This window comes from Rhea americana, unplaced genomic scaffold, assembly GCF_003343005.1.
Source record: "Rhea americana isolate MKP2758 unplaced genomic scaffold, rheAme1 scaffold_27, whole genome shotgun sequence".
Lineage (NCBI taxonomy): Eukaryota > Metazoa > Chordata > Aves > Rheiformes > Rheidae > Rhea > Rhea americana.
The window spans coordinates 1,568,559-1,593,071 of record NW_028186390.1 but is presented as its reverse complement, the minus strand read 5'-3'; the positions used below and the strand labels follow the sequence as shown (position 1 = coordinate 1,593,071).

At 43.4% G+C, this 24,513-nt stretch overlaps 2 long non-coding RNA genes across 3 annotated transcripts in view; both read left to right on the top strand.

The window, feature by feature from the left end:
* LOC146594073 (uncharacterized) overlaps positions 1 to 24,513 on the top strand; it is a 108,997-nt gene that overhangs the window by 72,168 nt on the left and 12,316 nt on the right. The window lies entirely within an intron of this gene.
* On the top strand, positions 21,685 to 23,043 carry LOC146594074 (uncharacterized). The gene is made up of 3 exons (XR_014896255.1): positions 21,685 to 21,727; positions 21,895 to 22,042; positions 22,858 to 23,043. It is a non-coding gene; the product is annotated as an uncharacterized LOC146594074 (long non-coding RNA).

The window sequence follows — 24,513 nt, the reverse complement described above, 5'->3', positions numbered from 1 at the left end:
ACTCTGACCTCTTGCAAATACATGTGTCCATTAACGCATAGTGAAGATACCATAGATAGTGCTGCTTTTTGTTAAAAAAAAACTATGTACTTTACCTTTAAGCACTGTAAAAACTGTAAACGTTGTTTATTTCAGGCATATTTTTTCAGGTCCTGAATTTGCTGAAGAAGGGCATAGCCTTTGTCCTCTTCTATCTACAAGGCAAAATGCTTGAAAAGAAAAGGAAAAATGCTCCTTTCAGGCTGGAATGTTGAGGTTGCAATTTATCGTACTGGGCTTGAAAGAGGAATTTTCAGTTCCAACTTGTTTGAAGAGGAATGGGCTGGTGAAAGAATTTAGGGGCACTTCTGAAATGTAAAATGTTGCCTGTCTATGGAATTGCCCAGAAAGGAAACATCCGTGAGGATCTATGGCTCAGATATTCCACACTGCCTGGACAGAATAATGAAACACTTTTCTTGAGATTTACGAGCCTGGAAAATAGAGTGCAGACTTCGAGCAAGGCTTGAAAATACTACAGACTGCAGTTGAAGTCTCTAGTACATCTCTTTTTATACAAGTAATACAGGGTGGGAGTATTGGGAAGGAATCAGAGATGAAGTGTGAATACAAACGTAGAAAAAAAAATTACCATCATGAGATTCCCAAGCTGCAACTGTGAAAAAGATTTTGTCTTTCTAGTGCAAATTCCCTGTTCCTTTTTTGCTTTTGTAACTAAATGCTGCATCCAACTTCCTACCATCATACTGCAAGGTGAAGCTCAGTGCGTGAAACACAAATTCTGTTGTAAATTCTGCTCTGTTGCAATTCTGGCTGTAAATCTATGCATTTAGCAAATGCAGAGATGACACAGTCTGTGTGTTCAGTCTGCTTCACCTTCCTCAGTGAGGCCGGGGACTGCCAGGAGCGTAACGTGAACACTGTTTCTCACATAATGTGCATGCTGATCCATCACTTCCCATTGAGTAAAGGATGAGCTAGGCAGGGATTCGCCCACTTCAAAATAATGTCCTTTCCTGTTGGAGAATGGAAATCACAGAATCCTAGAAAACAGGATCTTGAGGTTATCCAGACCATCTCTGCCCCACAGCAATGTCAGCTCTAAGACATCTCTGATAAATGTTACTTTTGACCTGTTTAAACACCCCCCCCCCCAAACTGCAGTGATTGAGATTCCTACCCCTAGTGTTGTTCTAGCTGCACAGATCAATTTTTTCCTTGGCTCTAGTGCCAATCTCTCCGGCTACAAGTGTTTTCTATTAAGTGTGCATCAAAGAATGTAATGTAGATAATGTTGCTTGGCAGTCACATCTGCTGATGGTATGATTAGTATTATCATTGTTTTAGCACTGATTTTGTTTTCAAATGTTCAGCCTGCAGGGCCAAGGGTGGCTTTGGAAGTGAGAAAATCTTTGTTGCTGACTTAGGTATAGCAGCTCGGGGAAAAAAATCTCACTCATCAGCCCCAGTTCTCAGCAGCACCCTGTTCTGAGAGCAGGTACCAGATGCTCCTGTGCACACAGTTCTTGTGAGGTTATGGATGAGCCTTTTTAGTAGTTACGTTATTTGCGGTTACTGGTTTTGATAAGCCTTCTGCAAAGAGAAGGTATAGATGTTACTGGCAGTCTGGAAAAAACTGCATGTTGAGAATAAGAATCACGCTGTAGGTAATCCGTGTCTCTTATTTGATCTGTTAATACACTGTTACTAACTTTGTGGAAGCTGTTTCTCAGCAGCTCTGCATTCCTGATAGGGACCATATAAACTAACCGTATATGCGGCTTGACTAGTGACTCCCTAAAAAGCGCCATGTGCAAAGACAACCCCCGTGGCATTCGCAGGCAGCTTTTTTGTGGGTGGAGAATTAGAACAAGTGCCTTGTGTGCGATGATTGATACTGCCAGGCAGACAATAATTATGATTTACACATGATTTCTTTATTCTTGAGGGGAAATCCCAGTTGCCAAGTATGTTAACGATGTATGTAATGGTGTGTTAACGGACACCATTAGTTTGTTGGACAAAACTGAGATCTCTGCCAAAACAAACCTTCTCCAATGGTACATTTTATGGATCAGCAGATTCTGTGAATGCTTCAGAGTGGAACTGAATTGCAGGGCACATGCTTCAGGAATGGCTAACAGTTTCCTAACCACAGGTTTAAAGGTATCTGTTAGTAATTAAATACACTTGAGCATTTTTTTAATTTCAGCATCTTACAGTTTCCCTAGGAGGTGTAATAATTGCAGTCCGGAAACAGTTTGTTTTAACATTATGACTAGATTAGTATGGAAAATAGTCCCAGCTTGTAATAACTCATGTTAACTTCCGTCCCCGGTACCGAGCGCAAACTGCTTGTCCGCACCTCGGAGCGCGTTTGCAGCCCCGGGTGGCTCCCTGGGGCCTCGCGGGTGCCAGTGGGACCCGGCGCTGAGGCTGCGCGAGGTGCGCGGAGACGACGCTGTACAAGAGCAGCCGCTGGAACAGCTGAAAAACTCACAGGCAGATGGAGTCGGGGGGGCTCAGCGCTTTTTGAAGGTGGACTGAGGTCTGGAGCGGAGCAGCCGGCGTTGTGCTATGCCTGAGAGAGTTAAATCTGCCCGTGAATACAGGTGCGTGCTGCCTGCACGGAGGGCGTGCGGTACCGCATACTCCTAACCGGCGCTGCTTTCCCTGCGAAAGGCTAATCGCAGTTTCCAGTTTGAGTTCTTGCGTATTATCCGTGGTTCATACAAAATTCTGTGGAATGAGACTTTCCTATTTCCAATAAAACTGTTCAAATTGTGGAGACTGCAGGATCAGATGTGTAGGACAGCAGAGGAGAGTAACATCCCAGAAATGTTGTGCCGGTGCACTCATCCCAGGGTTTGGATCAGCTGAGAGACATGACCTTTCTGCACGTGCAGAAACCTTCCAAGCACTCCTAAAAATCCCACCCTAAATCCCATCCCTAAAAATCCCATGCGACCCGTTTACCCAGAACAGGACTTCTGGCTCTTCCAGTATTTCTTTTGTTCACTCATTCAGAATAGATGTGGTCCATAAAGCTCATTAGAGCAACTTATTACCTCAGTTATGAACCTTCATGTATTAACACAAGAAGTTTGGAGCACAAATACAGGTTAAATAAATGGCTGTCAAGGCCAGTGTCAATGCAGCAGTGATACTGGTTCTTCCTAAAAGGTTTCCATTTGTCTCCAACCTGATAGTCTAATCTTTGACTGAGACAAGGGTTTTACCTGGATAGCTTCCAGGCATGTTAATGGGAGCTGTGAAAACCTGTGCGTAGCAGCAGCAGAAGTGACCCCTTTTTTAAAGGGAGCAGGTTGGGTTGTTAGTGCGTTACAATAACCAGCCCGCAGACTTAATTGCTTTTTGCACCACTTTCCCTCCCCTCCTCACATCTTTATCTCTTCATGCTGTAAAAACACTGCATTTGTAAAATGAAATCAAGGAGAGAGAAAACAGAAGAGACACGTTTTGCATAAGAGAGGAAACGTGTTAGGAATAAAGGCTTCAGAACGGGCACCTGTGCTGAAGCCACGTACGCCTTCCCCCGCCGCTTTGGCACGGTCGCAGGCCAGCGGGCGCGAAGCCGCTCCTGCGTCTCGCCGCGCTGGGAGGGGGCTCAAGGGCAAAGCGACCGGGGTCCGGCGGCCCTGGAGCCAGGAGGGAGTTTTCCGCCGTGGGCTGATCTGCGCGGGTGCGAGTGTGCTCTGGTACTTTTGTTGGAACTAAACACCCTGCTGGCGCAGGCAGGTGAAATTCCTCTGACAGACCCAGAGATAACCCTGGCTGGTGTCTGGAGGGAGTGAATTGTTCTGTTCTCCTTGCTCCCGGGAAGGGGGAGACCGGCCGGGATTAGGTCACGTTCATCCTCGGTGGTAATCCCGCTTAGGACATTCAGCGCACGCTTGCGTTGCGGTCAGGCCTGGGTCAGCTCTAAGCAAACGTCTGTGGGCACTGCTAATCCGTCAGGAATCATGCAGCTCTCCCCCGAAAACGCCCAGGTGACTCACTCACTCGCGACCATCCGCACGCCGCTGCTGGCCTGCTCCCCTCGCCTGAGCCGGGCTTCGGGCCGTCACGGCGGTGCCGGGGCTGGCCTGCAGCGGGGCTAGCACAGGCAGCGCTGAAGAACGAAGGGCTTTCAGAGAGTCCGGCTCCACCTGGGCCTTCTCCTTCTTTTCTCCTTTGCCAAGAAAAATAAAAATATACCCCCTAACTCCTTAAAAAGAGGGGGAGTTATGAAATATTTTAAGTACTTGTTGTTATTCCTAAAGGGGAAAAAAATGCAATGTGGTTTCATTTTAGCCATGCAAATATTTATGCTAGCAAGAGAGAAGCAAGATCAGAGAGGAAACCTGGTTTTGGTTCCGACGCGGGCTTTGGTGCCAGAGACGTGGATTTACTCTTGGCTCTGCCACAGACTGCCTGTGTGACCTTGAACCAGTCATGTTTACCTTTGTGCCCACAGCTGCCCGTTTCCGCAAGCCAGCGAGAACCCTGTTTTTCTGTATTAGCTGCTTGGGCCTGGGACAGCTTCGGGATAAAAAGGAGCTTTTCAACTTAACAGGAACTCCTGAGCACTTTGGCAATGTGGTAATACTGGAAAATTATGGCAATTTTAACTAGGGAGAGTACCTCCAAAATTTGTACAGTACCGTACACACTCCGCTTGAGTTTGCTGGAGTCTTGCAAGTGCCACTGCGGTGCAGACAATGGTCTGCATTCAGCAAGTAGCTCCTCAGATTTCCTGGGGATATCCCCGGCAAATCTGTATTTAAATAAGCAATAGTTTCTTAATCCGGGACTGCAAGTTGCCGGGGCAATTTGTACTCAAGGTGAATGCTGAGGTTAGAAAGATGTTGAGATGTGTAAAAGAAACTTGCCATTCAAATTGTTTCCATCTGTTTTCATTATGCCCCACTCCTGCAGAATAAACCAAACATTTTAGCTTTCAACTATTTCCTTCTGGACTCTGTAAAGCTACCTGTTCTCAAAAGCATTATTTGGTATCTTTAAGTATGTGCTTTAGTCTGATGTTTTTTACAGTTGTATTCAAACAGTCAAGAACACCGCCTGTAAGTAAGCAGACAGCTATGAAAGGTGGCTGAAAAAGATGGAAAAGGAGTTTTATTAAATGAAGAAATCCATTTGTTTTGCATCGTTCAAAGCAGAAAAATATATTCTAGTAATACGTTTCAGAAACACTAGATTTTTTTGAAAAGTGTATATTTTTGCCCCTTCTCTTTTTCTACTTCTCCGCAGCCAAAGCTGCCAGGGCCACAGGATTTAGTTATCTGAGTAGTGCCCAGCTCCCTCTGCTTTCCTTGTGTCATGTCTGGCCGCCTGGGACACCTCCGCCTGCGTGAGCAGAGTAAGACTCCTACCTGTGTCCCTGGGGCGGCAGGGGATGTAGGAAGGGAAAAAAATTGAAATCTTTTTTCACTTCTTTTGCTAAGGTAAATAGAACCACCTTTTTGCTATGTATTTTCATGTAGAGAAATGGTGGAAAGGGGAGGTAAGTCAGAAGTGTTTTAAAGGAAAAATGTTGACTTTTGCTCCAAAACCAATGCAATTAGGTTTCTGCAGTCGTGTAGTACCTTCCACAAGTCCAGAACAGATCAGATTTTCCTCCAGAAAGAAGTCTATCTGGTAATCAAAAATACTTCTTCTCAGATATTCTGCCTTTCTTTTCAGTTTATTTGTTTTTGTTTTTTTTCTGAAGAATGATTTTTATATGCTAGTTGCCCGGTTGTCCAGATGTACATGTTACCTTAAAAAAAAGTAATTGATTTTTAGCCAAAAGGACAGGAGAAGGTTTAGGAATGTGCAACACAGTTTCTCATAACTTTGGAGGAGGCAGATGTTTCTCTTCTGGTTCCAACCTTCATTTTCTTTGCATGAAGAACGAGTTCTTAAAAACCAAATAAATATCCCTTTGAGAAGAGCATGGTTTCCACTGTTATTCTTTAAATTAACTCTTTTGTGGCTAAGGCAGAGCCTAGCTTGTTGATTTTTATTGCAAAAATTTGAGAAAAGAGGCAGAATATAGTGTGGAATTTTTGTATAAGTAGCTTCAGGTTTTTTTGGGAACTGGTCAAAGTGTAACAACAGTAACAACAAAACCTTTGACATCTGACACAATGTGAATTTTCATTACTCATTCTAGGTAATGTAAATATGACTGAAAATAATTTTTTCTTGCAATTAAGATTTCATTTAAACATTCATAATTGCAAACATAGCAGCACATATTTCATATTTATAAAGATAACAGAGAGTGCAATTCTATCTGCTAGCAATAACCAACACTAGGCTGCTATTGAGGCAAGCAGAAAGGAAAGACAAGAAAGGATTGTTATAAGTGGTAAAAGCGTACAAGGATGGACATTGTCTGTCCCAGACTGAAATGACTCGTCTGTGCATGCGACGCATGCCATACTTGTCTTGGAGGTGGAGGCAGTAGGATGCCATTCTCGTCCTTGGGCACTGGGAACAAAATGAGAGGTAGGTTTAGAAAAGTCTCCAGTACAGATGAAGGTGGAAAATGTCTAATTTCAAGCTAATATCCTCCCTCTGCGGACACTGGGGATGCCCTTGAGGCAAGGGCTGTAGCTAATTCCATACTCTGCAGCCTGTTTCCTAAGAAAAAGGACCAAGATGTTTTCCAGCGCCGTGAGCCTGGCAGGGGAGAATATCTGTGTGTGGCTGGGAAAGGACATTCTGATATCTCCAGGGCCTAGTGAAGCAAGGCTGGAGGCTGGGGGTCACTGAAAAGGTAACCCTGGCCATAGTTTGGATATAGTCATTTGTCTTTGTAGGGTCTGACTGATGGGAAAAGCAGACAAAAGCCTTTGTGAAGCTCTGCTTGCCACATGTAGCTGTGCAATATTACTATGAAGGCTGGCCTATTTAGCCAGCAGGCATTTGGTTCCTTAAGTTGATAAATCAACATGATCTGAACACAAGGAAAAAATTCTTTACTGTGAGGGTGACTGAGCACTGGAACAGGCTACCCACAGAGGTTGTGGAGTCTCCTTCCATGGAGATATTCAAAACCTGCCTAGGCGCAGTCCTGCGCAACATGCTCTGGGTGACTCTGCTTGAGCAGGCATTTTGGAGTAGCTGATCTCCAGAGGTCCCTTCCAACCTCACCCATTCTGTGATGGTTACTCCTTTCCAGCATCCTGAGCAATAAGGCTTTTGGAAGTCCCTACTGGGAAATCTTGGGAGGAAATAGAAACATGAAAAGCAGAGGTGGTTAAAAGGGGCGAGGAAGTATATGATAATGACTGACTGCCAGCTCTAAGGCAGCTCATTTTATTCAGCGAAGCAGAGCTAGTACGCCAAAAGATGTGACATTCCTTGCATGTACTGAGTCTTGATGGGAATTTGGGTCTAGCCAAAGCAAGATCTAGTGGTGTAATAGTCAGGAGGTAAAGTGTATGTGGAGGTGAGACTAAAACCACATCATCCAAACAAGACCAGACTTGAGTAGTTCAGCACGTCTTCTCACAGACCTGCTGGCTTTTCTGCCCAGGGAGAGCTCTTTGGGTTGACCCTTCCTAAGAAACCTGTGCTATGTTGAAATTAAGGTGACAGGGCAAACTGGAAAGCTTTTCCACCCGGGAAAGAGAGCTTTTCACATTTATGAATCACAGGTGGCTCGCCAGAGCTGCCCACTATTTATTATTTCCACATTGTGTGAGTGGGGGACTCTCAGCCCACCCACACGCAACCTTTCTTTCCTATAACAAACAGAAGAATACAAAACATATGAGCGAGTTCCACATGTTCATACTCAGTTGGCTTCTTCCTAACCTCTCTGGTCTGTACTGTCCATCTCCATTTTCTGCTGAAAGAATGGTGGAAAAGTATTGTGACATCTGTGGACATCTCTGTGCTTTGCAGAGATATGTGGCGCAGTGTGAGTATGGAGTTTTGTCCCCCATCCAAATGAATCTTTAACCTATCTTTTCTTCTTATAAAAGGGCTTTTCATGTCAGTCTTGTTTCTGGAGGTTTTAGGGTGAACATTTACAGTATTTTTCCCTACTGTCTCACTTTGCTTTTGGGTCCCTTCTAAAGGCCCGGTATTTTATTTGGCAAGATCCTACTGCATGGATATGGGTCCTGCTGTTCAAGGAGAACCTGGAGCTCAGTTGCCCCATTCTGTTCTGTCTTAGTATTCTGCATTTGGAGCTTTCATGTGTTCTTACCTGAACTTCTGGCCTACTTTGGCTGCATGTAAACACGGATATTACTGCTGTTTCTAGATGATATTTTCCATTAAGCTATGTGAGAGTGAAGAACTTTGCTTCCTGTTTAGAGCTCTGGAGAGCTCAGCCCCAGCCATTTCCCTGCTATGGGTTTTGGAAAGAAGCACCATTTACGTGCTTCCGAGCACTCGGAAGGCATCTGAGTTCACATCGCATAAATGGATACAAACAGATCTGCCTGTTCCTGCCTGCATTCTGCCTGATTAGTTGGTTGGGTGTGCTGGCCGTAGCCAGCGCTGTACAAAGGGAGGGTTAGCCCTCCCTTTCATGAGTTCAGCCTACCAAGGTGTGCAACTTGAGGCCTGAAGCTGCTGCGCATCCAAATAGCAACGGTCAGGCCTATGTTGGTATACATGTGTCCTAAATAAAGTCAGTAATATAATAGTAATAATAATTACAAATAAAAATATGCAAGTATGAAGTTCTTGCACTCTAGTCCACAGAGATGATTGGTCTTTTGTGACTAGCGATAGGACAGGCACAAAGTTTGGGTTCCTGCTCTGCATGTCTTGGTGGCAGTTCTCTATGCACAAAGTGCACTGGTCTAGCAAAAGAGTAAGATGGTTACATTTGAGGCTTTGCACATGGATGCTGCTTTACCTGTTTAAACCGGGACTGGATCTGGCTGATTTACATCAACACATTTAAAGAAAGCACTAATCCTGCATAGCCAATGTGACGTGTGTACGGATCCGTTAAAACAGAGTATGCGCTAGATTGTCCAGAGAGATTTTCTCAGTGCTTCGTAAGGCAACTGGTGCAATAGAGCTAAGCAAAAAAGCTGGAAATTCTAGCTCTGGAATTTTATACATGCCAAGTATTTCCAGATAACGTATTTCTAAAGCCAATATACTGAAATGCCTTGTATGATCTCTTCTATAAGTGGGGAGGCTGCCTTGTTTCTCAGAGCCGTTATCAAGGACTAGTACTCCATAATCTTACTAGCAAAACCTCTCCATCTTCTGTTACATTACCTTCCTATAAATTATTGCTGCTGTGAGGTAGTGACAACTTCTGTTCTCCTTCAGACCCCAGGAAAAAATTCTGGGGAATTTAATAGAGCATCTGATAAGTTTGGGTGTTGATGCAACCTAACAGAAAGTGGGCCTCCTTCCTGCTCTGAGAGTGAGGAGGAACATTCGAAGTATTTTATAGGAATCATCCTGTAGGTGATTTTAAGTCACTTTTATACAACTCCATCAATTTAATTCAATTACATCCTAAAAGATATTTCTATTAAAGAGATGACGCTGAATAGGTATAGGGTGTTTTGAAATCGGAGGAAGTTCTTCAGTTTATAAAAATCCTATTAAACCCTAGCACTCGTCTCTTAGCAAGCAAAAAGTCCAGGCCCCAAGATCTGAAACAGCATTCTGTTGTAGGGGGAAGGATATTATATTCAATAAATCATATGGAACTATTTATCAGCAATCACTTCTTTAGCTTTTCCACAGTCTTCAGTTTCAAAGCACATTCTGAAGTGACTGAAGTTTGTACAGAGCAGTTTATTTAAAAAAATTATTTTAGGAAAATTACCTCAGGGTTGATTGTGTATTTATGAAGGATTTCTCTTTTCTTTCTTTCTTTTTTTAATATTAACGTAATGTAAGAAAATTACTTTATTGAGAACAGTGGAAAAATGTGTAAAGAATCAGAAAAGATTTTATGGTAGACAATCTCTAGTGGGAGAGGTTTTTCTTGTCATGCAGTCACAAGTGACAAAGTCAGTGGAAAGACTCTGATTTAAATAGGTTTTGAATCAGGCCCTTTAGCACTGTGGGACTGCGCACTGTGGGACCCTGAGTTATTTCTGGTTATGTCTATATCCTCCTCAGTGAATATATTTAGATTCTCTTTTGTATTGTTTTTCTTCCCTGCTATTATCAACAATTATTTTTATTAGCCTGTTTGAGTCCTAGCTCATCCTCCTCACTTGCTGCCTTCTCCTTAAACTGAAAGCAGCCTTGATTTTCAGTTAAGAATCAATTTAAAATTCACAGAACTAAACCAACCAAACAAATATTTTTAACCCTCCAGCAATCTTTGAATGGTCTCTTTAAAATCCTTACTTGCCACTTTGTGTTCCTGACACTCCCTGTCTCTGGAGCAATTATGATCTCTTGCAGATTAATTACAGCATCTTTCAATACACAACACAGCATGATGCTTCTAGTGTTGATTTAGTGACTGCATTTTCTAAATGATTAAATAAATCTGATTTTGAGTATACAATCCACAATTTACAATCAATTGGATTCTGACTTTTTCCAGTGCAGTCAAGTCTCTTTGTGACGAGATCATGGGTTGAAGTAGAACTACCTTTTTGTGATAGCTTGTTGTGGGCCTGTGTTTGTGACCTTTTTTCATGAAACTTGGTGTTTTCCAGATCCTTTGTATCTGTCTGAACCGTGTGGATAGTCCATAGGCTTAGTTTGGGGTCTTCAGCTGTGAGCTCAAGCATGAACAGGAGACTGCATGAACTGTACTGGCAATGGCTACATTTCTAGAAGGTCAACCTCATATCACAGCCTCAGGAAAGAGGTCTGTGAAATCTGCTAGTTGTCCTCAGAGCTGAGAAAGGAGCAGGCAGTAGAAAGCTGGTGTGGTCCTGCTGTGGCAGGAAGGCTGGATCTTCAAGAATGTGTCTCAGTTATTGTACATGCATGGTGAAAGCATTGCAGCTCTGGCACTTGAGCCTAGTGGAGCCATGCTCTGTTGTCTTCTCCTTCACTGTCTGGGCAGGCCAGAGAGATGCTTTTTGACATTGGCCACTGGTAATTTTAGATTGAGAATATCAGCTGGATAGTTTTATATCATTATGCAGCACATACGTAGTTTTTAGGAATAGAGGTGTTTAACACCGAGAGTTTTCAGTGTGTGTCTTACAGCTCAGTATCTGCTGCCTGTCATGCCCAAAAGGCAGCCTGCTGTTATGTGTGTTCTAAGGAGCTTTTCTCTGTGTCAGGAATGGTACCAACCATGAGTTATGAGCTATTCCCATGTGTGGTGACACTCATGCTAAAACATCACTGAGAAGCTGATGATCTACTGAAGGAAAAATCTTTGGATGCAAGTGAAGGACTTACTTTTTTCTCCTTTCTTTTGCTAGAGATTTCCAAAGAACTGGGATTAGTAACTGAGTCAGGGTCTCATCCAAATTACTCCGTGTTAAGTGAAACCTCTGACCCTGCTTTTACCCATTACAAAGAGTATGTGAGTAGTTGTGCTATAACAGTGCATAGAAGCCCTAGTCATGCTGGGGTGTCGACGTGCAGTTTGGATTTCTTACAGAGAGAAAGGGTCCTTTCTCGACATCCATGACTGATGAAAGGGAAGTTATTTGCAGTCACTTGGAATGGATTAAGTAGACAAAATATGAGTGTTTGAAAAAAGTAGTAACCATAGCTCTTGTGTAGACAGTAAACAATGGTTTATTGACAGTAAACTCTTGCTCTTATGGTAGAATGTCTTGAGTCATTTACTTCCTGAAAGACTCAGGCACAATGTCTTTGGTCACTCATACATGTTTTGTACTTATCACAAATCAAAACATCCTGATTCCCAGTCTCTGGAACACATTACTTGTCTACACTTTCTCTATTTGAATAAAAGGTGGCAGTCCTCTCGGCTGTGCACTCATCCAAACTGTTTCTAGGTAGCATCTAAGAGCTAAGAATAAGCTGTAGATTGATGAGACCATAGAGTCTGTGCAGCAAGTAAGACCCTTGGACTGAGCTTGACAAAAAGGAGTGTGCTGTTGGATAGCTCTTCCAGGCCCCTTCTGCTTAGACTTTTATGTAATTACTGTGAAGGAAGAGAGTGTGTCATGTCTCTCAAGCAGGAGCCTGTCAGTCTCTCACATGGCCTAGTTTAGCCTCCATGGTTTGAGGAGCTGTCCTGAAGATTTCCATTGCATAACACCACTGCAAAGGGCATCCAACCTGAGTACGTGAGTAGTGGGTTTGTCTGGGGATGCTGGTAGTTATTCATCTCTGCAACAAATGGGTGAGTAGTGAAAGGTAGCCTGGTGACAATGTGCTACTGGTTGGTACTGAACCATCCTGTAAGACTGGGTCTTTGCTGTGGTCTAGAAACTGCTGCTCAGGTTCAAGAAGGCCACTTTTGGGTCAGATGAGTTCTGATAAATTTTTGGTCTAGCTGTTCCCTTCCATGAGCCCCAAAGTTTAAAACTAAAACATCAAACAAGCAGTAGGTTGCATACTGGATAGCAGGGACTGGTCAGACTGCTGCAGGACAAAGTGTCAGCTGCTATCCACTGACTTTTCAGTGCAGCTACAGCCCATCTTGGAATACCCCCTGTATCCATCTTATCAAAGGCATGTTTCACCTGCATCTTTATCTGCAGGAGGAATTAGGGAAATCATTAACTACCAAAGAGAGAGACAAGTCTTCCTCTGCTCGTATTTTATGATAGGCCCAATGGCAGATCTCAAAGTTGCAGTGATAACTAGACAGGGACTTGCTGGGAGGGCATTTTATTTGCCCCATCATCAGTAACTGGAGACAGGGTGAGGGAACTAGGTTAAACCTTCTGCAGAGGCCTTCTGTAGACAGCTGGAAGTAGCCTCACGATCGCAGGCCCTGGTTCCCATGGGGGACTTCAACCACCCTGACATCTGCTGAAAGGACTACACAGCAAACAGTCCAGGAGGCTCCTGCAATGCATGGATAATAACTTCTTGTCACAAATGGTGGAGGAGCCTACAAGGAAGGGTGTCCTGCTGGATCTTGTCCTTATCAACAGAGAGAGACTGGTTAGAGATGTGAAGGTTGGGGGCAGCCTTGGTTGCAGTGACCACGAAATGGTGGAGCTCAGGATCCTGCAGGAAAGAAGGCAACAAGCAGGATTGCAACCCTGGACTTCAGGAAAGCGGACTTTGGGCTCTTCAGAGACCTACTTGGTGGAATCTCATGGGTTAAGGCCCTCCAAGCTCAAGTCTCATGGGTCAAGTCCCTCCGTCTAAATCTGACCTGTGGTCCCGAATAGCCCAAAGACTGGGCCAATCACTTCAAAAGTCTTTCTTGCAACCCTCAGCATTCAGAACCCTTGAATCCTTGATACTTCCAGATTTCTTTTTCCAGTGGAGGACTTGCTGTGACCCTTTCTCAAGTACCCTGGCCTCAGGAGTTGAAGATTACTGAGCACTATTTCAGCTGTATCTGAAGTGGTTTTTGTTTAATGGTCTCCGCTGCTGTTTATATTTTCTAATGTGCTGCGGCTGGCGTTTGTTGCCATTAAAACTTCGTTTGTTTGGAGGATCTTTTCAACAAACTGAAATCCAATAAATCACAAGTAAAATATTTATTATTTCAACTGGTTAAAAACAGGGGTGGAAGTGTACAAATTTGTATTCCTTCAGCAGAGTGTTAAATGGGAGACCACGGAGGCACGTGTCCCATAGGACATTGTCCCCAGAAGAACATTTAGTTGGCTGGACAGGACTGTTCAAGTGACAGCTTCAAATCTGGAAGTGGGAATGGAGCAGAAATACCCTGAGTACTCCAGTTTATTCCTGTGTATTCGTGTAATGACATTCACAGACAGAGGTAGTGAACTCAGGGCTTCTGGATTAAAACTGTCAAAAACATGAGCCTCTAGTGCTTGAGTTAGAAATCCTGGGCTAATAAACTGGTCCCACTTATGTTGGTGGCAAAGCTGCTATTGCCTGAGGTCAGGATTTCACTCTAGGTCTGTTTTAGTTCACAGACAGTAGTAGGCTCCAAACTCTCAGCATCCAGCTGTAGGGTATGTTACACTAGATGGTGGTGGTTCGACTGACATGGAGATCGGGAGCAAGATGTGGAAAGTGTCATCGGAACATCATTACATTGGAGCTGTGTAGCTTATTTATTCTCAAAATAAGTTACACAAAACAAACTCAAAAATAGTGTGGTATTGGAGCTGTTTATCCAATTTTGCGTTCAGGCAGTGGCTTTGGTGGAAAAGACAGAGGGAAATAAGGAAAAGGCAGCCTGCGATTTCAACATTTTAAATACGGGATGTGTTGCCTTTTCACTTGGAAGTGATATTTGGTTGCTAAGCTGACTTTTTTTGTAATGCCAGATACACCAAACGGTTTTGCTTTTGTATTGAGCTGCCCAGAAGCGATTCTGAAATCTGGCCATGGAACTAAGGAAGAATATGTTCATGACAGAGCTGAAGCTCTGAGAACAGGTGTGAAGAGTGGATCCAAATGTTTAGGAGATGTAGCAGGCTCCAGAATAAGTGTATATTTATTATTTGTATGGAGAACTGGTATATACACATAACTATGACAGAACCTGTCTTTTCAGTGATAATGATGCAATGTTCCACATATAAACCAGAGCCTGGCTATAAGCAGCTCCAAAATATCCATGTGGAGAGCTGGCTGCAAAGTTTTACATTAAATCAAGCTCCCTCAGCCTGTTCCCTTGCACCATAGTTGCTGCATCACACACAGTCCCAAAAGCTATCATCTCCTTCACTATTGATTAAGGCCTCTAGATGCTACTATAATACCATAATAATGTAGGATCAGAGGTAAAATAACTTAAGTCAGTGTCCCATCTGTCAAAAACAGGACATGCAGCAAACCCTTCCCAGTGAGTCATCTGTTCAGCATTCTTAAGTCTTTGAGACCTCTGCACTCACCAGGGAGCTCTGACATTTACCAGTGTTATCTTTCTTATTTCAGTTTTGGCACCTTCTTCCTTTTTTTCAGTAACATGCTGGTCTGTACTGGGCAAAAACATGTGAAACGAGCAGCAGACATCATCTGTCGCTTCTCTGAAAGGTTACTTGGCTTGAGTGTGTTGTTTGGCCACAGATGGTGGTTACTTCACCAGAAAAACAAGAAGAAAAAACATGGTGAAGGAATTGTTCACTGGATGGGGTTTTACGTGAGGGGTCCATTTGTTGAAAGGCAAGAGTAATCCTTATTCATACTGACTTTTGAGATGACTAAACTTTCAAGAAGCAAATTAGAAAATATTATGAAATGCTTTTACTACTACCATTTACTGTGAATCAGCAATAAAGTAATCACCCCATTGGCAGCATTCCCACTGAGGTCAGCGGAGCCAGCGTTTCACCCCTGGAAGTCACACTCTGTGGGAGGGGCTCCCTCCCAGCCTGTGTCCGTCCGCTTTCAGTTCTGGGAGCAGTCGTGAGTCTGCTTGCGGTGTTTCATAATACAGGAACAAAGGGATTATTCAATGAAAATGAAGGAGGGACAGATTTAAAGTAGCCGAGAGTAAGTACTTGTTGCACAATGATATCAACACCTCGCTTTTTATCATCAGTGGATGTCAAAGTGCTTTACGAGAGTGGCCAGCATCAGTATTCCTGTTTAACAAGGAGACAGAGAAAGGTAGTACCACCTGTTCAAGGTCACTGAGCATACAACAGCAGAAGCAGAGTGGAAAATATCTCCCTGCACTATGAAGTGGCTTCTGGTAAAAATGAAATTACTTGTATGCTACAGGTAAGCATGACGCTAAAATTCAGTGGAGGTCTAACTCCATGCCAGGCCTGAAGCCTTACTTTCATCAGCTGCATTCAGGGACACTTTCACTGAAGCACTAAGGAGTGCAGTCAGCAAAACTGAAGATGACAGGGCTGTCTGCCTCTCAGACAGCATGTCCTCCTGTAGCCATGAACAGTCACATAGTACTGTACATGACCTGTCTTTAAAAGAGGCCGTTTGGAATGAACAACCTTATCCCAAGCTGCCCGGACAACTTGTGTGGACAGGCTGGGCTGTGCCTGTGCTCTCTCATTACCCTCAGTGGCAGGATGCACAAAGGACATTGCCTTTTGTCACGTATGTAGGACCTTCTCAGCCCACATGACCTTTCATGTTAAGGCCACCCAATCTTCAAGCAAATTCAGTTAAAATATCCACCCTTTCCAGGAGGAACAGCAGATATTGCCTGATGTCAGACACAGAGGTTAGGAGGATAGCTTCTCCTGATGGCTGTGGAAAGAGAGAGGAGTTTGTGCAAAGACCTCTTCTGTTCCTAGAAAAACAAACAAGTCCACATACGCCTCCCGAGCTCAGTCCGTTTCCTTGCTCCACCGAGTACAAAGCCAATCCTGCTGTACTTGGGTTTTCAGCAAGTCCAAGAAGGGTTTAGGCAGCTGAACAAGGCAGAGATTTCTTTCAAGCCCAGCTTCCCATGGGGCCCATCGTGGACCTTCACTGACCTGCTCTTCCACAGTGAGAATGAGGTTTGTTCTCCAGACAGCTACTGTCCCTCCCTTAACAGCTCTTCACAAAGCATAAGCTCCTAGCGGCCCATTAACCCTTTCCAGCCTCAATTGGGTATACACTTGTGCCTTTTAATGGCATAATTCTTGGCAAGAGAGATGCCCTTAGTATTGTGATTGGAGCTATTTGTTGTCTATCATGCATAAATTAGATGGACTACCCTGAAATAGAGAGAGAGAAACTAATGATTGCCATATTGTTTTCAGCAGTCCTCAAGCAAAAGAAGCTGTTTGAACTTTTCCCCAAAGATGCTTTTGCCTCTTGCAATGATTTAAAAATCTTTGGTTTCTACCTTGCTGTAAACCCTTTTCAAAATTATTGATTTTGTAATGATGCATTTAGTGTCTTGCCCTCCTTCAGGGGAGCAGGGGGAAGGAGGAGAGAAATGGGACAAGGAGAAGAAACTTTTCAAAACTAACTCCATGTGCAGCAATAAAAGGCGTGATTGCTGCTTCTCTTCCTCTCTCCACTGGTTTCCAGCTGATTCCCATGTGCTTTCTGATATTTTGTTATGTTTTCTTTTAAATTCTTCTTCAATGCATAAATTGACATGTTTCTTTCCAGTCTATATCTGCCCTCCTTTACCCAGTAAAACGATCCCACAGGTCCAAATAGAAGATGGAAGGAAGGAAAGCATCTTTCTTTCCCTTGTTACTGTGAGCAAGCTGATTGATAGCATGCGACTTTGAGGCAAAAACTGTCTCTGGGGTGGAGATCTTAGCTTCATTCGTGGTAGGAGGGCAGGCAAGAGAATGCAAGTGAGAATGGTGACTGTGGAATGCATGACTAATTGTGGAGCTAGTCTGGCCCTCTTCCCAAAACTCAGGAGGAGAAATGCTCTAACAGGCACTATTACATCCTACAGGTTATTTCAACTGCAATGTTTTATGACAAAGGAAAAAAAAAATGTATTTGTCCCGCTACAACTGGGAATTAGAGCTGTCTATGACCAAAGCTGATCTTAATATTGCTACTGAAATCTGAACCCAGGTGCACTTTGTTCCACAGCCTTGAAATGACCATTAGGAAAAAGCAGCAGAAAAAATGTGAAAATCCCTCACATCAGCTGAGTTGTCAGTAATAAATCAGAGGGAATGGAAAAAATGTACCTTGTTGGCAGGGTTATCTCATCATCAACACATTGATTTGTTGGGTATGTGATGTTTTTCAATCTGAAATTGTTGACCACTGTCTTTCACTTCTTGCCACAGGTGAGAGAGTCTGTGCTGTTTGCATGGCTCCCCTCTGATTATTGCCTAGTTGCTCTACTATCTTACCTTGCAGTTTTAGAGATAGTTGGGAGTCCCGTTAAGACTGTCTAATTGGCTGCTGTCTGCCACACTTTTCTTTGAGGTATCTCATCTAATTAAGATGAGGCTCTGGACCTTGCAATGTGTGGAAAACCTGCATTCCTGCATGAGATCTGACTGTGTAAGCTCACCTTCTGAAGGACTTTTCCTCTGACTGTCAGTCTGATTCAACCTGGTGGCTCCCTGGGGCCAGGTAAAGGACAGCAAATGCAGATGTCTGAGCTATCACATCCACTGCTGATATATTCTGTATCTGCTTTCTTTAACCTGATGATCCAGACTATACTGCTAGAAGTTCCTACAATAGTTTGGTTCAAAACAAGAAATTACGAACTAACCCCTGAGTAAATCAAATTAGCAATAGGAGGATCCTTTCATTTACATAGTATGGAAAGCATTCTCCAGAGGGAAGTGTTGGAGGAATGAACAGAAAAGGAGCAGGAGAAGAGGAGAAGACTGGACAGGATCATGCATGCTGAGACAAGATGTCACGAGTGTCATAAATACGGAGGCCAAAGTGGAGGAGAGTGGAGAACTGGCCAAGAAAATGTCATCAGTGACCCTTGTGAACGTTGTTTTGTTGGAATGGGGAGGATGGAAAACAGCTTGGAGAGGATCCAAGATGCTGGAGACCGGGAATACACCTGCCTTGGTTATCTTATCCTTATCCACAGAAGAATCCAGTTCCTCGAGAAGCCTCCGAAATAGATAAAGTAGGTCACAGAAGACTGTCACCGTGAACATTTTAGCAAAGATCTTTTTTTTCCCTTAAATTGCAGACAACTTTGAAATCTAACACAGGAGATAAGCCAGCTGTCTAAGGGGGTTTTCAGATTTTCAGTATCATTATTTGATTCTGTAAATGTACCTTGTAAAGATAAAGCAGCCCAAGCTTCAAAAACTGGGACTCCAGATTGAGGCAAAAATGGCAGAGGGACCTGACACACACTGTGGGAAGAACAAGATCAAAGGAAAAAGTGGACAAAATTGATGGCAACTGCAATATTCTCTGATAGCTTACATGGGTAATGTGTATGCTTGAAAGGGTCATGAATTTCCTGACTTCCCAGGAGAGTGTGAAGACAACATCACTCAAAGCTTGCTTTCTCCAGGATGCGTTTTCCTCCTCATTAGACTGATGGATTCTTTTCTGCTGTGTGTATTTTTCTTTCAACCAAATCAGCGAAAGTACTGACAATTGGCAGGGCAGCTCAGAACAGGAAGAGATCTTGTGCAAAATTCTTACAGGTTGCTGGGACATACTGTAACAGAAGATTACAGACAAAATTGCCTTTTCTCTCAAGGGTAAAGTATTTCCACAGCTGACCCACTGTAGTGCATATATCGTGGCGAGTCCTGAAACCAACGTTTTTATAGGTCCCTCCAGAGAAACAATTAGTTTAAATATTGGCATAGCTACCATGCTAACCTTAACATGTTTGCTGCTAATGAAAGAAGGGCTTGAATGAAAGCAATGAGTTGGATCATTTATCTCAGTGACTATATGATACAGCCTCCTATTTCTGGACGAAAGACCCAGATCTTCTGCAGGTAAATCCATATCTCCCCCTACAGACAATACAGCCACTCAGTAGACTCTCATAAATTTCAGTGAAAATTGGACATAGTGGGATGTGTACCTGAAGTAATTCCTTAGGGCAATTCTTCCCTGAACGCATACCCAGCAGGAATATTTCTTTCATCAACCATAACTTGTCTTGGGATCTTGTTATTGATATATGGATTCATTGTTATTCCATACTCCTCTATTTTTCTTGGGCCTGAGCATTTACTCTCCTGTCATTTTGCAAGTGCAGACTTTGAATTTAGGATCGTTTTTTAGGGTATGTCAGCTGAACTTGGGTTCTGGCTCACACCCCAGTTCAGAGTTGACTACTGTGTGCATTGCTTACTTTTGTAGGGGAGCTTCTCAAATGGGGATGAAAGACAAGTTCAGGTTCTCTTGGAAGGGGTGGCAGACTTAAGTGTCTTTAGAGCATCCCAAGTTCTTGTTCTTTCAAATTGGACATGTGCAGCGTAGGCAGACAAGATGCCTCAACCCAGATCAGCAGATATCCTGAAACTGACTCTTTCTTAGTCTGAAATGGTTGATTTGAGCTTAAATTGGAGCAATGTGGACAGAAGGCGTGCATGCTTCAGGTAGAGAAGGCTGCTCTCCAGCCCTGCCATGTGACACAGCCTTCTCTACACGGTCAGCAATTAATGTGTTAACTGATACCGTGCAAAGCTTGCCCCTTCGGAGTTCATCCATTCTTTCCAGCGGATGTCTTCACAGAGTTATATCCCTCTGGGTGTAGAAACAAAGGTCATTTTGCTTTCATAGATCAGGACATATATAGTGCATAGCTTCATGGACAGATGATCACTTTGCAAACAACTGTGCTGGCTGAAAAGGTATCAGGTTTTTGGCTCTTCTGGAGTAAGAGATCATTTGAATTCCCTTCTGAGTATTTAAAATGGTTGGAGAAGGTGGTGTGATATAAACTTACTAAGTGAGACTGTCACATGTAAATACAACAGATGCCTGACTCTTAAATTAATAAGGCTCCTTGGTTTGTGGGGTCTCTTTTACTGCTTCTCACTGTGGGCAAGCTGCTTACTGGCAGATATCCCTGAAATTCTCAGAAAGCTATCTATGAACATGCCCATTTCTTGTGCCATCTCTCCTTTGGACATCAGTGAGGCAATCTGTAGGGAGAGCTTGTGGCTTATCAACAGGAATCAATATAGCAGATGTAAGATCTTTCTCCTGGCCTCACATGGAAGGCCTAACTAATGTTTGAAGTATTGTGTCATCATGGGCTTATCTAAAATAATTTGAAGTTGGCCTTGTTTCAGGCAACAGGTTGGACTAGATGACCTCCAGGGGTCTCTCCCAACCTACATTTTTTCTGTGATTCTAGGAGTGAATGGTAGTGAGTTCAGGACCTCTGCAGCACAGGCAGCTTCTATTTGTGCCTAATGTGAAAAAGCACATTGTGTGGATGCCCAAAAGCTCTTATAGACAAGCCTTGGCAAACTAACTGCAGTGATCTGAGCTTTTACTCTCCTCAGCTATCTGTCTGTGCCTCTGCCAGAGGGTATCATTCTCGTAGCAGCAGAAGGAAGGTGTGAACTGGAGCAGCTGTGGGTGCTCACGTGCTTGTTCTTGCAAGCTGCATGTGATGGGTCAGTCATATTTAGACCACGGCAGCTGACAGATTGCTCAGATAATGGGAGTTGGAGCTCTAGCTTTTTGCAGCCCATCTTGGAAAATAAAGTCCAAGTGACTTGGGTTTGACTGGAGTGTGGGGAGGGGATTCTACAGTTTTCCATACCATCTGAATGTTAAAGAAAGTGTCATGTTGTCCAGAATCCAAATGCTTATGCTGTTCTCCCACCTCTGAATACTAGCTTTGAATTGGCTTTGATTTTTATTGCATGTTTGTCTACAGCAGCTGTCAGAAGATTTAAATGCTAGAATTACTATTGTAATAAATATGTCCTTCCAAACCTTTGCTGTGGTTGTACCCATTGGGAGTTTATGTAACACATTGTGTGGTACAAAAAATATGCAGAGAACATTTTGCGTCCTGGAGATTTCAGCTTGGTTTGACAGCTCAGTGCTGACTCACTTCTGGACCTGGGTTTATGCCTTTGTTTGCTCTGTAGTGAAGCAATGAGGATTGCTGCCTGGAAGTATAGCTATCGATGTTGTTACAAATGCATGTGAAACCACACTGTTACTCTCCTGGGTGACTTTTTTCCTTGGCAGTGTAAATGCCATCGCGTTCAGCAGGAGGCCAGCTTAGAGCTAAGGCTGCCTTCCTGTGCCAGAAGATGGGGGAGCAGGGAAGACGGTGAGTTGTTCTCACAGTGCCATAGTAAGATGCAGATTTCTTTTAGTGCTATTTTTATCCAACAATCTAATTTTATCTAGTTTCCTTACATAACTTTCAGCTGAGTTACAGCTGAATAAACTTTCAGGGAAGAGAAATTTCTTTAACAGAGCTCTAACTTTCTCCAGACCCCGACTCTCTAAAATCATCCACAAAAACCTTCCAGAGCATTTATGCAACATAGGACAATTTGTTCATCAAGGAATAGGTAAAAAGAGCTCTGAACTCCAAGCTCCACAACAGTTGAGTTTGCCCCTCATCCTGGAGGACACAAAAGTAAATTATTTTGTCCTTGTTGTGTCTGGCAAGAAAATACAGCTTTGTGATGGAGATGGAGTAGATTCAGGATCTACTGTTCTATCTGTCTGTTCAGGCTGGAGGAGAGTGGATGGATGACCACAATGCGGGTGTTTTAAAAGCTGTTGGTGACATTTTGGGAAGCAGTGAGGAGGGGGTTGTCTCTTTATGCCCTGAGCAGCTTTCCACACTCAATTTGAATTTGCTGAGGGTGTAGGACTTTTCATTTCAGGGGGATTTCACCTTCAAAGAAGGTACGAGATGGCCCTGAACCAGGCCTAACAGAGATTAGCATATGAAGTGGAGACAACTGAACTGAGCAGGACACTTCCTTGCGCTTCCTGCCAGGACTACCCCTGGCAGCACTTTTGGCCCAGCTCTGCTCTGCCTACCCCCGTCTCCTTGAGTTCGGAGCGCATGAGCAATGAGTGGAGGTGGAACATACGTCCGTCTGCCTCCCCTCCAGTCAGTTCGATCTCTAGCGGTAGGAGAAAAGGGAGATTTAGCTCTAGTGCCTGCTCCAAGCAGATGGGCTGCCCCAGGCAGCTGCCTACTCTGCCTTTGCCTGGAGCAGACATTTGGTTTTGTGAGGGTTAGGGCGTAGCTGAAGCTAACTGTATTCTGGCTGTTCTCTGTTGTTTGGGGGCCATGTGAGGCAGATCACGAGTTAGGAAAACATTGAAGATTTTCTAATGCTCACTAGGGACCAGGTGGGTCCCTGGCTGCTTCAGAATATGGCCCGAGAAAGGCTACCTTTCCTTTTCCCAATTCTCTTTACATGTTTGCATCTGCAGGAAGAAAGTCACTAGAATCAGAGGCCAGATCTCTTCTCCAGCCCCTCCCTGTATCTACATGGAAAATGCTCACTGTGGCATCCGAGAAAAGCCAGTCTGCTGACCAGCCACGCCTGGGGGATGGGGAAAAACAAGAGTTTGAAGAAATGGAAATGAAAATAAATAAATGTAACTTTCAACAGGAAAAATGTCTGAAAAGGCCATGCATCTCCACCCCAACTCTGCTTTCATTGCAAAATGGAAGAGAAGCTGTCCTGGGAGGAGACGTTTGCAAGAAATTGTTTGTTGGGCAAACTTTTTTTTCCTTTTTGCGATTTAATAGAAATTCAGTGTTCTGACAATACCTAAGTCTTCTGGCTCCATAAACATGGAAGTGTTGTGAGGCTGCTGAAATTGAATTTCAAACACTTTTTGTATCCTCCACTCATTTCTTGCCACCAACATGCAGAATAAGAGTGTAGGGCTGCCATACACACAGGTCTTGTTGAGCCAGCCTGTACTACCTCAGTATGTTTTTACATGTAAGCTGATGTGCTTGCAGGCCCATGGAACAGTTACAAGAGTGAGTCTTGCCTTGGGGCACCAGGACGGACAAAGGGAGGTTAATTCCCAGTCACTCCTGATATTTATCTGTCCTTGAATCTGCCTGTCCTTAAGGACACCTGCCAGTCTCCACTGAGGGAGATTTTATAATCTCATCTCATTCCATGGCTTCATTATCTTAATGGCTAGTAATAATTTTTGTAATATCTAGTCTGAATCTTTATGCATTGTTTCTTCTCCTATCCATCATGGTTACTAACCACTTGAAGCCTGTTGCCATGTTTCCTCCTCAGGCTTTTCTCCTGGGGTCTAAACAGTCTTTCATTTTTTTTCTTCATGTTTTATAGACCTCAGTTCAATTTCTTACACAGAAGGAGGTACCTCCTGCCATGAATATTCTCACTCCCTGTATTAACCACCAGAAATATTTTCTGTGAGGTGACAGCTATATCATAGAACAATATTAGGCTTTAGCATGTATAAAATTGAGAAAAAGTATTAACAAAAATATAAAGCAAAACTGCAAGACTCATGAATGAGAATTTTTTCTAGCTGTCTGTCTTTCTCCAAAACAGAGGCAGCAGTTGAATGATAGTTCAGAGGCTCTCTTATGCTAAAAGCATATATTTGGCTGACATACTCCCAAAACTAATGACCAGATGCAAAGAATAGTGAAGTCAGTGGGAGGCTTTCCTTTACTTTCTTTAGACTTTGGATGACTCCTAACTATATAGGCAAAATAATAGGCAAGAATAATCAACATTTGCCCCTTCTTGGAAAAGCATCATCCCAAAGGGGCTGTGATCACATATTTGTTACTGCATCTGACTCTGACAGCCTGTAAGGAAAGCCCAGCTCATCAGAACACAATACAGCAGCGTCTGAGATCTTGGACGTGGAGTTGTTTATTGCACAATGACACACTGCAGCACATCACTTTTACTAACGATAAGGAAAGGTTTATGCAAGTACCCGTCTGCACTTGACTGGGTACAAAGTGGGTTAATAATGTCATGCTCCTGATTAGCCATAAATTTTTCTGAGGCACTAGCTAAATAGGAGAGCCCGTGGTGACTTATTTCTCCTGCACAGCTTGTATTGTTTCCACTGCTC